This window comes from Staurois parvus, unplaced genomic scaffold, assembly GCF_062004578.1.
Source record: "Staurois parvus isolate SC_StPar_1 unplaced genomic scaffold, SC_StPar_1.0 ptg000025l, whole genome shotgun sequence".
NCBI classification, from domain to species: Eukaryota; Metazoa; Chordata; class Amphibia; order Anura; family Ranidae; genus Staurois; species Staurois parvus.
The window spans coordinates 18,340,241-18,356,285 of NW_028317821.1; the positions used below are offsets into that span (position 1 = coordinate 18,340,241).

Genomic DNA, 16,045 nt, shown 5'->3' on the forward strand with positions numbered 1-16,045 from the left:
GTGACAGCTATCTGCCTTACCTAAGGCCCGGGCCGGTGCAGTGTCAGATCCAGCGGAGACCCTGCGTGCGGACGGTCCTGGTGGCGGCAGATGAGGGGAGCCGGTGCTGACTGGTGTTGACTGGAGGAGCCCTTGGGAGAGTCGCAGGTGGCGATGGTCAGAGAGGAGCGCTGGACCCCCCGGACTGGGAGCTGGCGGCGGCGGTACTGGAGGGATGGTGAGAGCGTCCAGGTGACCAACCATGTGACCACCTATGTGACAGCCCAGGGGACTATGGCGGTAATTTTGAATATGACAAACGGTCCTAAAGGAATAGGAGAGCAATGAGACAGCAGCCTTGGCAGACCCTGAAACACCCCAGGCCGTTTGACACCCCACTGATCCACCTGGACCTCGGCAGGGACCAAACGTGCAGTGGGCCATGTCACAAATACCTACAAAAACTGAGATGGTGAAAATGTTCGCAAAACTAGAGATGTCCATGAAAAGTGAGATGGGGATATTACGCAATGATATGGGTTGGATACAAACTCGAGTTAAAGAAGTAGAGGGGAGAATGGAGGTATACATGCAATTAATCAATAATTTAGAAACGCAAGTGGAGGTGATGCGTAGAGAACAGAAAAAGCTCTCATTTATAGTGAAAAACCAGGAGAATCGCAAGAGAAGAAATAACTTAAGGATCGGGGTCTACCAGAAGAAGAAGAACAGGAAAGGAAGAGGATCTATGGGAGAAAATAAAAAGAGTGTGTAATCCAATAATGGGAAGATCAGCGAAAGAAAAGTTGAAAATCAAGAGAGTACATAGGATCAGACGGCCAAAAAGAGTACCGGAGGAAAGCACCAGAGACATGATAGTTGGACTGCATCACTTTGAATAGAGAGAATATAGAAAGGTTTGTGTGACTCTACCAAAATAAAATATGAGGAAACTTGCATATTTTTGCGGACATTGCTCCAGAGACACTGGCTAGAAGATATTTGAAACCATTGTTGGAGCATATGAGAGAGAAAAAAGATCGATATAACTGGGGCTTCCCAGCATACTTAATTGGATGGAAAATCGGCAAGGCTGAGGTTCCCAGAAGATCTCAATGACTTTTGAAAGAAATTAGACTTACAGAAAATAGACCTTGAAGGAGGGCAGGTATTAAGAAAATGGCAGCGGGTATCTAAGAAGAAGAAGTAGGTGGGTGTGGTGTGGGGAGTGAGGTATGGAGAGAAAGCCCCCTTTTTTTTTTCTCTCTCTCTCCCCTTTACCCCCCAGCCCTCCGTGGCAGCACCATGGTTCCCTCACCCCCGGTCCCTTCCTTCCCAGTTTAAGATAACGGGTGGGAGGGATGGAGGGGCAGTGAGAACATGGATCTGGCGGGTGGTCTGGAGGCCAAGAATGTGGATGAAACTAGCTAAATATTGGGGTCGGTGTGTGTGTGTTTTGAGTCTCACCCCATACTAGGAATCACTAGTGGGAATATTTCACGACAGATTCCAGGGCAATATGTAGGCCAGGATGGTTTTAGGGTAAAGGAAGGGGGGGTTGAAGAAAATGGAGGGTTTTGGTAGGGAGGGAAGGGATTAAGTCCATATCTTAAAATGTCTGTATCTGTCTTCGTGTTGGGAATCCTGCTAGGGTAGGGAAATAATAGTTGAAACGAGCTTAATTAAGTTTATGACTTATAATGTGAAAGGGTTAAATTCCCCAACAAAAAGACATAAGATACTTAGGGAAATTCACCAACACTCCATAGATGTAGTGTTTCTTCAAGAGGCACATGTAACCCATGATACAAATGTTAAGTCATACACAAAATACTACGCAACCTGGTACTACACACATTCTCCAGTTAAAAGGGCTAAAGGGGTAGCAATTGGGTTTTCAAAAAATGTAAGTTTTATCCTGGAGGGAAGAATGGAGGACCCAGAGGGTCTGAATATACACAAGTAAATATCTAATGCCCAAATAAAAATCCAGTAACATTCTTGTAGGGAGTGTTAAGAAAACTTTCTAAATTTAAAAAGGGTAGTCTGGTTGTGGCTGGAGATTTAAACTTGAGTTTGGATCCCCATCTTGTACAAGAAGAGAGGGGGGTAGGAAATCAAAATTATTGAAGAGGTTATTATATCAGTGTCAACTGACCGATACTTGGAGAGTAAAACATCCAAGAGAAAGAGATTACACCTTCTTCTCTCTGATACATGGATCGTATTCAAGACTACATTATATAATGATCGAACATAGACAACTGGAGTGGTTGGTTAGTGCCAACATAGAGGTTACGTCTATTTCTGATCATGCTCCTGTCACAATGAGACCAAGGATAGGAGGGGATCAGGATAAGATAACTATGAGGAGACTAAATGAGATGCTTATACAGGATCCTGAATTATAGAAAAGGATAAGGCAGGAAATTGAGCAATTTTTTTAGCTCAATGAGACTGAGGAGGTGTCAGTGGCCACAATCTGGGAGGCACATAAAGCATATATCAGAGGAATATTGATTTTGAAGGAAGCAGAAAAAAAAGAAAGAATGAGGGGAAAAAAAATAAAGACGGTAATGGAGGAGCTCTGCTAGTTAGAACAGTCACATAAAAAGAAGACAGGTACAGATGTATATCAAAAGATAATAATTAAAAGAGAAGAACTAAAAGATCTTATGGAACAGGAGTCGAGAAGGATATTCAACAGGGTTTCAAAAGAAAGATATCAATGGGGGAATAGACCTGGAAAATACTTGAGGAAGCTAAAGGAAAAGAAATCCAAGAACTTTATTGAAAAAATTAAAGATGACAAAGGAGAAATGGTGTTCGCCACCACCGATATTGCCAATAGGTTCCAAAAATATTATAGCCGGCTGTACGATGTGAGCCCCAGAAACCAAAAGGAAACAGAGGAGCAAAAGAAAAACAGACAAATATATAAATGAAGTGGAGTTGCTAAGAATAGCAGAAGAAAGATTAGAGGCCCTAGAGAGACCTATTACCCTGGAGGAAATCACCATGGCCCTAAAAAATATGGCTATAAGAGCCCTGGCCCAGACGGATATACTGTGGGTTATTATAAAAAACTGTTGAGATCTCCTAGTCCCTAAAATATGTGGATATATGAATGCAATACAGGAGGGGCTGGAAATGAGGGAGGAGTCATTGCAGGCACATATAACAATTATACTTAAACTGTTGAATGTAACTACAGTTCCTAAACAGGGTACCTCCAGGATTTATAAGATTATTATGGAGGGTACTGATCCTCCCCAGTTCTTGGAAAATTGGGAACAGGAGTTTGGAACAAAATTGAACGAGCAACAAAAGAATAAAATATTCAAATTAACACGAGGTGACAAATATGAGCATATTTGAAATGAATTATAAATGTTTGGCTATATGGGATATTACACCGAGTAAGGCACATAAACAAAAATTAGATGTTTCACCTTTATGTTGGAGAGGATGTGCAGAAAAGGGAACAATGGTACACATATGGTGGGATTGCCTGAAAATACAGGATTACTTGAAGGGAATATTACAATATATTCAGGAAATATGTGGAATTACTGTACAGAGGGACCCATGGATATGTTGATTTTATAAATTTGAACCTTTAGTAAAACTACATAAGAACAGGGTACTATATCATCTAATCAGTGAAGCTAAGAGCTTGATTCCCAAATTCTGGCTAGCCCCAGACCCACCAAGAATAAATGACTGGGTTAACAGAGTGGAAAATATCTACAGGATGGATGAGTTGTATCATATTGAGGATAGAATAGAAAAATTTAGGAAAATGTGGAGTAGCTGGTTAATTTTCAAAACATCTAAAATATATCAGGAACTGGCTGGAATATAGTTGGAAGAGTATTAGAGGGAGTTCCCGACAGAGAGAAGGAGATAGAAGGGAAGGGATACAGATAATTACGAGAAAGGATAGAAACTAGGAATTCGGATATAGACCAGGAAAATTGGAGGGGGGGGGGGGAGGGAGGGTAGGAGGAAGGGTGGGGCAAGGAATAAGATGATGCAAATGGAATGTATGTATTGGTGAAGTTCTTTTTATTCTTGTGTGCATTAGATACTCTTTTTGTATTGAAAAAATTTAATAAAATATAAGAATGAAAAAAAAAAAAAAGAATTAAGCAATCACATTCAAAATTATGTTAAATAGGAGTCAGTACACACCTGCCAGCATTTAAAGTGCCTCTGATTAACCCCAAATAAAGTTCAGCTGTTCTAGTAGGTGTTTCCTGACATTTTCTTAGTCGCATCCTACAGCAAAAGCCATGGTCCGCAAAGAGCTTCCAAAGCCTCAGAGGGATCTCATTGTTAAATGTATCAGTCAGGAGAAGGGTACAAAAGAATTTCCAAAGCATACTATGGAACACAGTGAAGACAGTCATCATCAAGTGGAGAAAATATGACCCAACAGTGACATTACCAAGAACTGGACGTCTCTCTAAAATTGATGAAAATATGAGAACAAAACTGGTTGGGAGGCTGCCAAGAGGCCTACAGTAACATTAAAGAAGCTGCAGGAATATCTGGCAAGTACTGGCTGTGTGGTACATGTGACAACAATCTTACGTATTCTTCATATGTATGGGCTATGGGATAGAGGGGCAAGATGGAAGCCTTTTCTTACAAAGAAAAACATCCAAGCCTGGATAGATTTTGCAAAAACACATCTGAAGTCTCCCAAAAGCATGTGGGAAAATGTGTTATGGTTTTATGAAACCAAGGTTGAACTTTTTAGCTATAATTCCAAAAGATATGTTTGGTGCAAAAACAACACTACACATCACCAAAAGAATACCATACCCACAGTGAAGCATGGTGGCGGCGGCGGCATCATGCTTTGGGGCTGTTTTTCTTCAGCTGGAACTGGGGCCTTAGTCAAGGTAGAGGGAATTATGAACAGTTCCAAATACCAGTCAATATTGGCACAAAACCTTCAGGCTTCAGCATTACGACGACTCAAATCATACATCCAAATCAACAAAGAAATGGCTTCACCAGAAGAAGATTAAAGTTTTGAAATGGCCCAGCCAGAGCCCAGACCTGAATCAGTTGGAAAATCTGTGTGGTGATCTGAAGAGGGCTGTGCACAAGAGATGCCCTTGCAATCTGAAAGATTTGGAGCGTTTTTGCAAAGAAGAGTGGGCACATATTGCCAAGTCAAGATGGGCCATGCTGATAGACTCATACCCAAAAAGACTGAGTGCTGGAATCACATCAAAAGGGGCTTCAACAAAGGATTAGTGTAAGGGTGTACACACTCATGCAACCATATTATTTTAGTTTTTTATTTTTACTTCCCTCCACCTAAAAGATTTCAGTTTGTACAGTATATAGGTCACATTAAAAGTGGAAAAAGTTCTGAAATTATTTATCTTTGTATAATTTTTTTTACATCACAGAAATCTGACATTTTAACAGGAGTGTGTAGACTTTTTATATCCACTGTACATACAAAAAACAAACTAAGATAGAGCACCTGAATCCTGGTAAAACATGATTCCATCCTAATATTTATAAAAAAAATGATGTGATGCTTTTTAAGGGAAGAAAAATTATAATAAACCACTGATGAAAACACTAATTTGATGCACGTTTTAAACTGCAAAGGTAATGGCTTTTATTGAAAAAAATCATGTTGCAAAGAGCAATGGTATGCAAATACCCATAGTATACATACTGTATTTACTTTTGTTAATGAAAGTGGATTTCTAAGGGTGTTATGTATCAAATAACAAAAATTATTAGTTATTTCCCTAGAAAAAAAAACCAGTACAATTAAGATTTTAAGAGCAAATTTGGTGCTGACTAGTGGCTGAGGAGTCTTGTCCTTAGTAACAACACTTTGATGCATAAGGCCTTGACTGCAGAGAGTATCCACACTGTTGACATCACTTAAGGCTATACTCTTAAAAACATATTAATAACCCCACAGAGTATTTAGGTCATAAATAATCCTTAGGAAATAATTAGATTGGCTTTAAATTCTTGGTAGTTAAAGGGTAACTGCAGTTTTAAATGACCTAATCCTAACTGTTCCACTCCCCATGCTCACTATACCCTTATACTACTTACCATAGATCACTGGGTGACCCAGATCAGGAAATGCAATCTATGTTGTATGGTGCTCTGGCCCTCTTCTCAGCCAAAGCGGCTGCACATGTGCAGCTTATTCTCTACAGGACCTCATGGAAAAAGTGTCTTCTGCAGACTTTGAAATAAACTTTTCCATATGGACCTTTGGAGAAAAACTAGGCATGCACAGTTAGCCGCCCAGCTTAGGTCACACCTTCTGTACTGATCTAAGGTAATTACAAGGGTGCATATGTAGAATGTGGGGAGGAAGGGGGATTCGTTCAGATTAGGTTTATACATTTTCCCTCCTAAATAATACACATTGAGTGATACAGGGGTACAGCCTGCTTAGTACACCAATTTTTATCAAGCTATTGTTGTAGAGCACCAACCATTTACCCACCCCACCCTACATAAAGCTAGTTTGAAATGACCATTTTTGAAACCTCTTTCAAACAGCTGACGAGGATAAAGCGAGGTTTGTTTTCAGTTGTAGTAAACTGAAAAACTGAAGGATGTTTAACATTTGAAAGGATTAGTTCACCTTTGGAAAAAAAATAATAAATGCACATTTTTTTTTTACCTGCAAAAAGATGTGCATTTATTTAGCAGATCGCTAGTGCAATGCAAGGCTCCTGCAGACTATCAGTGTAAGCTGTCTGCTCATACCTCATACAAGCAGGCTGTTACACAATGACAGGAACCATCAATGACCATCAATGAACTACCTACTCACCAGCGCTCTGGTAGTTCAATGAAAACTACAAGCTGTCAGCCATAAAGGTAGTATTCACAGAACTCTGAATGAATAACACATTCGGGTGGATTTTTTTTTTAATTGTGACACCAAGTTCAGAGAGAAGATCCTCAGCTTGCTGTCACTAGAGGCGGCGGATAGTGGAGAGGCTGCAGCAGTGGGAACATGATACATGTTCCACCCTAAAAACAGGTGGAACATGTAACATGTTCCCAAAGGTGAACTCATCCTTTAAAAGATTTCTAAGCGATTTAAATTCTTAAAGTGAATGTGTTCTTCATTAAGAAAAAAACAAAGTTATTGTAATGCACGTGCTTGGAAAACTTATGTTCATAAACATTCGTTCTTTTAAACCATGGGTCTCCAAACTATGGCCCGTGGAACATATCTGGCTCGCTTCATGATTTTACCTGGCTTGTAGCTAGGGTTAGTGTCATGTCCTCAATGCTCAAAGACTGCGAATTCAGATCAGCAGAAGCTCCCCATAGTCTCCTCTCCCTCCCTACACAGTTTCCAGCCCAGCTTCCCCTCTATTGTTTTGTCATCATCCCTGTTGTTGGTTGCTACAACCAACTGGATCTGCCTCTGTCCAGACCTGCTCTGCCTCTGACCTCCTACTTTTCTGCTACAGTCATGCTCTACATCTTACAGTGGTAAGGGGGACTCTCTGAAGTAGACCCCAATGTAGTGGGGAGGGGGCTATGATGTAAAAGACACTCTGATAAAGACTCTAAGGTAAGGGGTACTCTGATGAGGACCATGGTGTAAATGGGAGCCTCTGATGGGAATCCTGATGTAAGGGGGGACTCTGGTGGGGATCCTGATATTAGCGGAGACTTTAAAAGGGACCCTGATGTAAATGGGGAGACTCTAATGGGGATTCTGATGTAAGGAGAGAGTGATGGGGATCCTGTTGTAAGGGGAGACTCTGACAGGGACCCTGATGTAAATGGGAACCTTTATGTAAGGGGGGGGGTGTAAGTTTATATGTACACTGCTTATGCATAAGCAGATTTATAAGTATAGTCTAGTATATTGCAGTGTATTCACTATAACCTCATGCACTTAGTATGTATAAATAAATCTAGTTATGCAATATACCCATATATTTAAATCTGCTTAGTTTTTATTTTGTTATTTTTTATTAAAGGGTGCAAACCAACGCACATAAAATTTTACAGCTTTTTAAATGAGTTTGTAAGTCAATTACTTTTTTTTTTTTAATATACACTATATTGACATTAAAGTTCATGTGCCTTTATATGCACATGAACTTTAATGGCATCCAAGTCTTAGTCTGTAGGGTTCAATATTCAGTTGCCCCACCCTTTGCAGCTATAACTGCTTCAACTCTTCTGGGAAGGCTGTCTACAAGGTTTAGGAGTTTGTCTGTGTGAATGTTTGACCATTCATCCAGAATCTCATTTGTGAGGTCTGGCACTGATGTCAGACAAGAAGGCCTGGTTCGCAGTCTCCGCTCTAATTAATTTTTTAAAGGTGTTCTATCAGGTTGACATAAGGACTCTGTGCAGGTCAGTCAAGTTCCTCCACCCCAAACTCTCTCATCCATGTCTTTATGGACCTTGCTTTGTGCACTGGTGTGCAGTCATGTTGGAACAGGAAGGGGCTATCCCCAAACTGTTGCCACAAAACTGAGAGCATGAAATTGTCCAAAATGTCTTGGTATGCTGATGTTTTAAAAGTTCCCTTCACTGGAACTAGGGGACCAAGCCCAACCCCTGAAAAACAACCCCACACCATAACCCCTCCTCTACCAAACTTTACACTTGGCAAAATGCAGTAAGGCAAGTACTGTTCGCCTGGCAACTACCAAACCCAGACACATCCATCGGGATTGCTAGGCAGAGAAACGTGATTAGTCACTCCAGAGAACACATCTCCACTGCTCTAGAGTCCAGTCGCGGCATGCTTTACACCACTGCATCTGACGCTTTGCATTGCACTTGGTGATGTAATGCTTGGATGCAGCTGCTCGGCTACGGAACCCATTCCATGAAGCTCTCTACGCACTGTTGTGCTAATCTGAAGGCCACACGAAGTTTAGAGGTCTTTAGTTATGGACTCTGCAGACAGTTGGCGACTTCTGCACACTGTTTGCTTCAGCATGCACTGGCCCTCTTGTCATTTTACATGACGTACCACTTCGTGGCTGAGTTGCTGTTGTTCCCAGTTGCTTCCACTTTGTTATATTACCACTAACAGGTGACCATGGAACATTTAGTAGCAAGGAAATTTCACAGATGGACTTATTGCACAGGTGGCAACCTATCACGGTACCACGCTTGAACTCATTGAGCTACTGAGAGAAATCCATTCTTTCACAAATGTTTGTAGAACCAGTCTGCATGTCTAGGTGGTTATTTTATACACCTTTGGCTACGGAAGTGATTGGAACACCAGAATCTAATGATTTGGAGGGGTGTTCCAATACTTTTGGCAATATAGTGTATAGAAACAGCATGAAATTCTAATTGTGTAGGGCTAGCTTTAGTTAGAAGTCTGGTGGTGTTAGACTGTGACGCAGAAGAGGTATTCAACTCCGTCCTGCCTCTCATAAAGAAAGCCTTATAATAAAAGTCAACCACTAAATAGAATCAAATCTGTTCAAATAGATGAAAGAAAAAAAATCTCAAATAAAACCACTATAGTTTCCTTTGAATGCATTACACCAGTTAAACAGATAAATAAATCAAATGATGCTCACGCTGTTTTTATGCAACTAATGTACAGTATGTAGAGCTGTGGTTATGTACAGATATCAGAAGAAATAAGGGTGCAATATGGCACTGAAGTCTGCTACCTTGATGCAGTTCCATTGCTTTGATTAACCCCATGACAGGTTGACTGAAAAGCTTAGTTTTCAATTGTGACTGGAGTGTACCTTTCATCTGTAAATATAATAAAATGAAAAGCAGAAAAAGTGGCTGCAATAACTAAAACCCAGTCAACAGCATGATGCAACAACCACAACCCTTCTGTCTATTGAATCAAGCAGAAAATATGCATCACGTGGTTGAACTGTCATCAGTTAACAATGCCTGACACTTTCCTTGGAAATGGACTCTTACAACATCAACCAATGCACTTAGGAGGCATGGTGTACAGCTCATACTGTAGAATCTATTAGAAAAACAGTCTGGGATTTTAGATTCCACCCAAATTTAATTATGAACAAAGTTAATTTTTAATCAAAAAAGAAATGCAGTGTGTAAAACTGAGAAGATAGCAACTCCAAAGCTAATTATGATCTGCAGGTTTAAAGCAAACGTGTGCTGACAGACATACAGAAAGAGTAAATGCTGACTTTTCTTTCTGCTTGTTGCCTGGCTGCCAAGCTGATCATCTGCAAATCAGAAGTACTGACTTTTTGTTACTTCAGTCACTGAACCATTGTACCAGGCCATTGATTTCTAAATAACTATGGTCAGAAAAAGCCAGGCACCCACCATTTTCAGACAGAGGCAAAAAAAAACAAAACATTATTTTGATATTCTGGATGTGTAATTGACACATCTTTCAATGTACAGTGCTCAGCATAAATCAGTACATCCCTTTTGAAAAGTAATATTTTAATCTATATCTCAATGAACACAAGAACGATTTCCAAACTTTGAAAAAACTGAGTTTTACAGAACATTTGTTTAGCTGATTACATGATAGTAAGGTTAATACCATAACTTAGATTAAAAAATCTTCAGTTTTACTAAATTAGTTGATGCAAACATGAATACAACCCACAACAAAAACTACTATATCTATCTTTTTCCATTCTTCAAGAATGACTTATTTTAGCTAAAGCTTGGATGCTGGATGGAGAGGGATGCTCAACTTGTCTCTTCAGAATTCCCCATAGGTGTTCGATTGGGTTCAGATCAGGAGACATACTTGGCCACTGAATCACTTTCTCCCTGTTCTTCTTTTCAGAAACGTGACAGTGGCCTTAGATGTGTGTTTTGGATCACTGTCATGTTGGAAAAGTGAACGACGACCAACAGTATGGAGTGACGGTAGCATCTTCTCTTTCAATATATTGCAGTACATCTGTGAATTCATGATACCATCAATAAAATACAGCTCCCCGACACCAGCAGCACTCATGCAGCCCCAAAGGAGGACACTGCCACCACCATGTTTTACTCTAGGCACCATACATTTTTCTTTGTACTCCTCACCTTTATACATACAGTTCTGAAGCCATCAGTTCCAAAAACATTTATCTTTGTCTCATCACTGCATGGTAAAGAGTCCCAGTAGTCTTCTTGTTCAGCATGGGCCTTGGTAAATTCTACGCGGGCTTGTTTTGCATGGGCTTTAGGAGAGGCTTCCTTCATGAATGACACCCATGCATGCCATTCCTCTGCAGTGTACGCTGTATTGTGTCACGGGGAAACAATCACCCCAGTTTGGCTTTCTACTTCTTTAGCCAACTGCAGTGAACTTGCATGGTGATTTTCTTCAACCCTTCTCATCAGAAGATGCTCCTGTCGAGGTGTTAACTTCTGTGGATGGCCTGGACATCTCTGTGAGATGGTTGCAGTTCCATCTTTGTTAAATTTTTGTATCACTTTTGCTACAGTATTCTGACTGATAAGTAAAGCTTTGCTGATCTACTTGTAGCCTTCATCTTTCTTGTGTAGAGAAATTATTTTCTCTCAGGCCTTGTGACATTTCTTTTCCGTGTCGTGCCTGAAAGCATGAAATGGGAAGGGGTTTTCTGTGTTAAGTAACGCCCTTTTATAATCAACTGTCTGCTGGACACCTGTTTAATAAATAATTAGACTCACCTCTAGTTGAATTCTTGTTAATTAGGATTTTGTTGTCTAAAATTTAGCTTTGCTCCTAAGACTTTCATTGGGGTGTATTCATTTTGCAACATGGTCTTGAATGAATTTGTAAGAAAAAAATACTTTTTTGTGTGTGCAAATTAACAAATCGTGTTTGCAATCAATGGATTGCATTTGTGGGAGTGTTTTGTAGTATAGTGTCCCATAGAAAATGTTGAATCTGAAAAGGAGAGTAAAGACTTTCTGACAAATCTCTTGGGGTGTACTCATTTATGCTGAGCACTGTATATTCTCAATAAGGGCCTATCTTATAAGGGCAAATAGCCTACTATTAATCCCCAACGGGAAAGTGGAAAAAAACTGCAATGCATGTATTTTTTTTTTCTGCCACACATTCTTTACATGAAAAATGCCAGCTACACATGTCTGCATTAGTGTACAATTCATCAGTTGCCTACTTAGATCCAGCTGCACAGAAGGTTATGCTATATAATGTCAGACACTAAGGCTAGCCATACTTGTAAAAAAAAATTACAATTACTCAGAAGAAATTGGCTGAATTATGTATTCTGCATTTTGGCACATCTGCACCATATAAAGTGAATGTTCCCCTCTTTCCCCCACAAATTTGTCTTAACAGGTAAACTAATAAAACTTACAAAAACCTATTAAGAGGTTACTTTTAGGAATTTGACAACACCTTCAGTAGCATATATTACAGCACATGCAAACGTATAGTTACATTGTAAATGAATAAAATAAAGAAAAACAGCGCTATATAAGTACCTGTAATAAATAAATAGCAGGTGCCATGGAAAGGCTACGCTGGAACTGTCTTACCTGGGAGCTGTGGATGGAGTGGGCCACCAAATAGAAAGCATACAGATAGAGTCAACGAAGTGAGGTCAGTATGGTATAATAATGATAGGCTAAGACCTTCTAATCCTAGACCATATGGAGAGATGAACACCTGCACGTTAACCAAGCCACCATGAAATAAATGTGCAATTTATTTCATGGTGGCTAGAGTCCCTTGCTTGGCTGGACAGGAGAATGGGTAGGTCGAGAGAGGGAGCATGACTGTTCCACGTTGATGAGATGTTGTGTTGGAGATTTCTTGAATGATATTGGTACTGCCTCGATGGAGGCTCCCATGAGGTCTAGAATGCTCATGGAAAATCTCATTGTGTAATGTCTCTTTGATCTCAGTTTTCAAGCATGGGTGCTGAGAGAAACAATTTTCTTTTCTGGAGGGAAAACCTTTGTTTGGGATATGTCCAGGACCAGCCACAAGTATTCCAGGTGAAGAGAAAGCTGGAGAGCAGATATTGTGAAACTGATCACCCACCTGAAAGTCTGGGTTGTCCTCTGAATGTTCACTAACAGCTGGATGGGAGATGAATCCTTCAGGAGAAAGTTGTCTATATAGTCTGTGAGCTGGATGCTCTGAGTTCTGAGAAGAGCGAGAAGAGGTGCTAGGACCTTGTGTCGAAATAAAGGTCTGAACCTAGGTTTTAAATCCTGGGTGAGGCTATTAGGTGTTTTCAGGAGGTAGAGGCTGCTGAGGAGGGGGGGGGGGGTTGGATATTTTCCTGTGGGAGTAAAACCTTCCCTCCTGTGACAGCGTTGATGAATTGGCCAAGTGTCTCTCCAAATAAAGATCTTCCTTAAAAAGGAATACAAAGACTTTTTTTTTCCATGTTACAGGCAGCTTCAGCTGTTGAAGCCTTTAGCCACAACACTCTGCGCATATGAATGGAGATTAGCCATTCTGGATAGTGATCCTATGACATGTTCTAGAGTAGGGATGCTCAACCTGTGGCCCTCAGAGTTCCCAGATGTGGTTCTTGACCTCAAACCAGGGAAGCGCACTTCTATTGTATCTAACTAGTTTGGTGCGCTTTCTGCAAGTGAACCAAAAATCCTGATGCAGGAGCTTTGGTGTACTTTCCGAAAGTATACCACAACTGCAAGATCTAACAGAAGTCTATGGCAAAGAGGAGCTAACCTGCAGGAAATCTGCAGCTGTACTGCACTGCACCCGTGATGTAGGTAAACAACAGCGCATCAGTGTGAAAGCACCCTTATAGGGGGCATATGACAGTAAGGGCTCATTTACATTTGCAGTTTGGGGGGTAAAACATGTTTTTATCACACACTCCAACCACTGGTCCCAATGGTGACCCCGCCCCATACTACAGGGTCGGTCTCCCTGTCACATTCTGTTTTACCCTTGTGCAGGAGGGACATATACAGGAACTGATCCTCTCCATTTTCTTCCTGCAACCACTGAAAGCCAGCTCTCCTACTCTTCCTCCTACCGGTATTCAAAGGAAATTGTTCATTATGCTATTCTAAATAAAAAAATGTGAAATTCAGAAACATTTTTATTTATTGTGGTCCACGACCAGTTACCAAATCACTTAAGTGGCCCTCACTCTTTGAAAAGTTGAGCACCCCTGTTCTAGAGCATCCACTCAAAAAAGCAGGGTAGGTGGTAACTGTTGTAATTTCTCTGTTAAACACAATCCTGAAAAACATTATGTTAGTTGTTCAATGCCCTAATCTACTTAGCTGCAGTTTAACATGCTGAAATGGCAGTGAAAGCTGATTCCTGTGCCTACAAGAGTAAAGAGAGTCTTTCAGAGTGTCTCAAATTTTCTATTTGCAGAATCTTTGCAAAAAAAAGAACATCTTCATTAGGCACAGTGAGATGTTAGTTTAAGACTGTTATGGTAGGATCAGCTACATGGACTACACATTCTCTCTGTTCATGGACAGGAAATGTTTTGAAAATGTTTGCAGGTCTCTTTGTACGCAAAGAAGCATGGCAAGATAGTTTTGTCCTCTTCATCCCCTTCTGTGTTTACCTCATGTAGGGCAGTTATATCAGGATCCGGCTCCAATAGAGAAATGGATGAAAGGAAATAAAATTGAGCCATTTGCAAAGATGGTTTTATTAAAGCCATAGTAAAGTTATGATGCTGATTTTTACCTACAGGTAAGCTTATAATAAAGCTTGCCTGTGGGTAAAATTAATATCTCCTAAATGTGCACTGTTTTGGAGATATTGTAGTAGCAGGAGCTGCTCACTGGCGCATTAGCTCTGAAGGAATGGCATATCTATGCTGTTCCTTCAGAGCTGTGTGCCGTGGCCAAGACTCCCACGCGCGGGAGTGACGTCATTGCGGCTTAGTCATTTAAGCAGCCGCAGCCCGTGAACCTGGAAGCGAGACAAGGTGAAGAAGCCTCTGCAGCGGTAACAGCTCGCCACTAGAGGTTTCAAGGTAAGTCTTCCATAATATGCTAGTATGCAATGTATACTAGCACATTATGATATTCTCTTGCAGCTGGAAACCTTTTTTTTTTTTAAGAGTTTACTACCACTTTAAGGCTGTTATTTGTACAAGAAATTGTAACATAGAAACAGCAAATTCTGCTTCTGTCAAATAGACCACTTTTAGCTTGTCTCAAATAGAACTAGAATACAGAGATGTATAATAGAGTGCAGAGATGGTTAAATTTGAGTTGAGTTGAGTTTTCGTGCCATATTTGAAAGGTTTACACCGTAGTGAATACAACTCAAATATTGCCCCAGTGATTAACAATATTGATCAGATACAGTATGACCCTGTCTTCCTATATAAAGTCCAGGTTTCACCTTTCACAGTGGACATACCCCCAAAGGGGTCTTCAGGGTTCCATAGGAGTGAACCACAGCCCAGAACCTGTATAGCATCATGCTGCTGACTACATGCATCGCACGTAGGCCTAGTTCACACTGGCGCTGAAAACAAATGATACTATGGGCAGCACACAGGGCTGTTCACATTATTAAAACATGAAGTGTTAGCATCACGTTGCTTTAAAATTGAAGCCTCATGTCGAGTTAGGAGAAGTTTGAAGCCTTCAACGGCTCTCATTCAAGTCTATGGTAATGCTTCACAAACGCGCTGGTAGGTGTTTGCAGGGCATTCGTGGTGCGGTGCATTAATAACATTACAGTTTATTATAGGTGTTTGTGGTATGATTTTAGTGCTTGTAAAATGTTTATAAAACACATTAAAACTGCACATAGGGCTTTGGGGAGTGTTTTTAATACTTGTAAAAAGCTGGTCTAATGCCCATACTAAAGCTTATTAATGCCTAACACCCATACTAACACTATAGGAGCGTTTGACAAGAGTTAGAAATTTAGTCAAGCGTGAACAAGTCCTAAGTACCTGTCAGGGAACGAGAAGATCGCCGCAGCGCATGAATCTGCGCATGCGTTGGATCCCGACAAGACATACAGGCAGGCACTAGGACCCAGGCACGCCTGTCACCAATGACGGCACCGGGCAGGCACTAGGACCCAGGCGCGCCTGTCGGCGCCGGGCGGGCTATTTAAATTGGCCATTGC

General features: G+C 40.7%; 1 protein-coding gene across 2 annotated transcripts in view; it reads right to left on the reverse strand.

Moving 5' to 3' along the window:
• Positions 1 to 16,045, reverse strand: part of MON2 (MON2 regulator of endosome-to-Golgi trafficking) — a 167,628-nt gene that overhangs the window by 29,181 nt on the left and 122,402 nt on the right. The gene's annotated exons all lie outside the window — the stretch shown is intronic.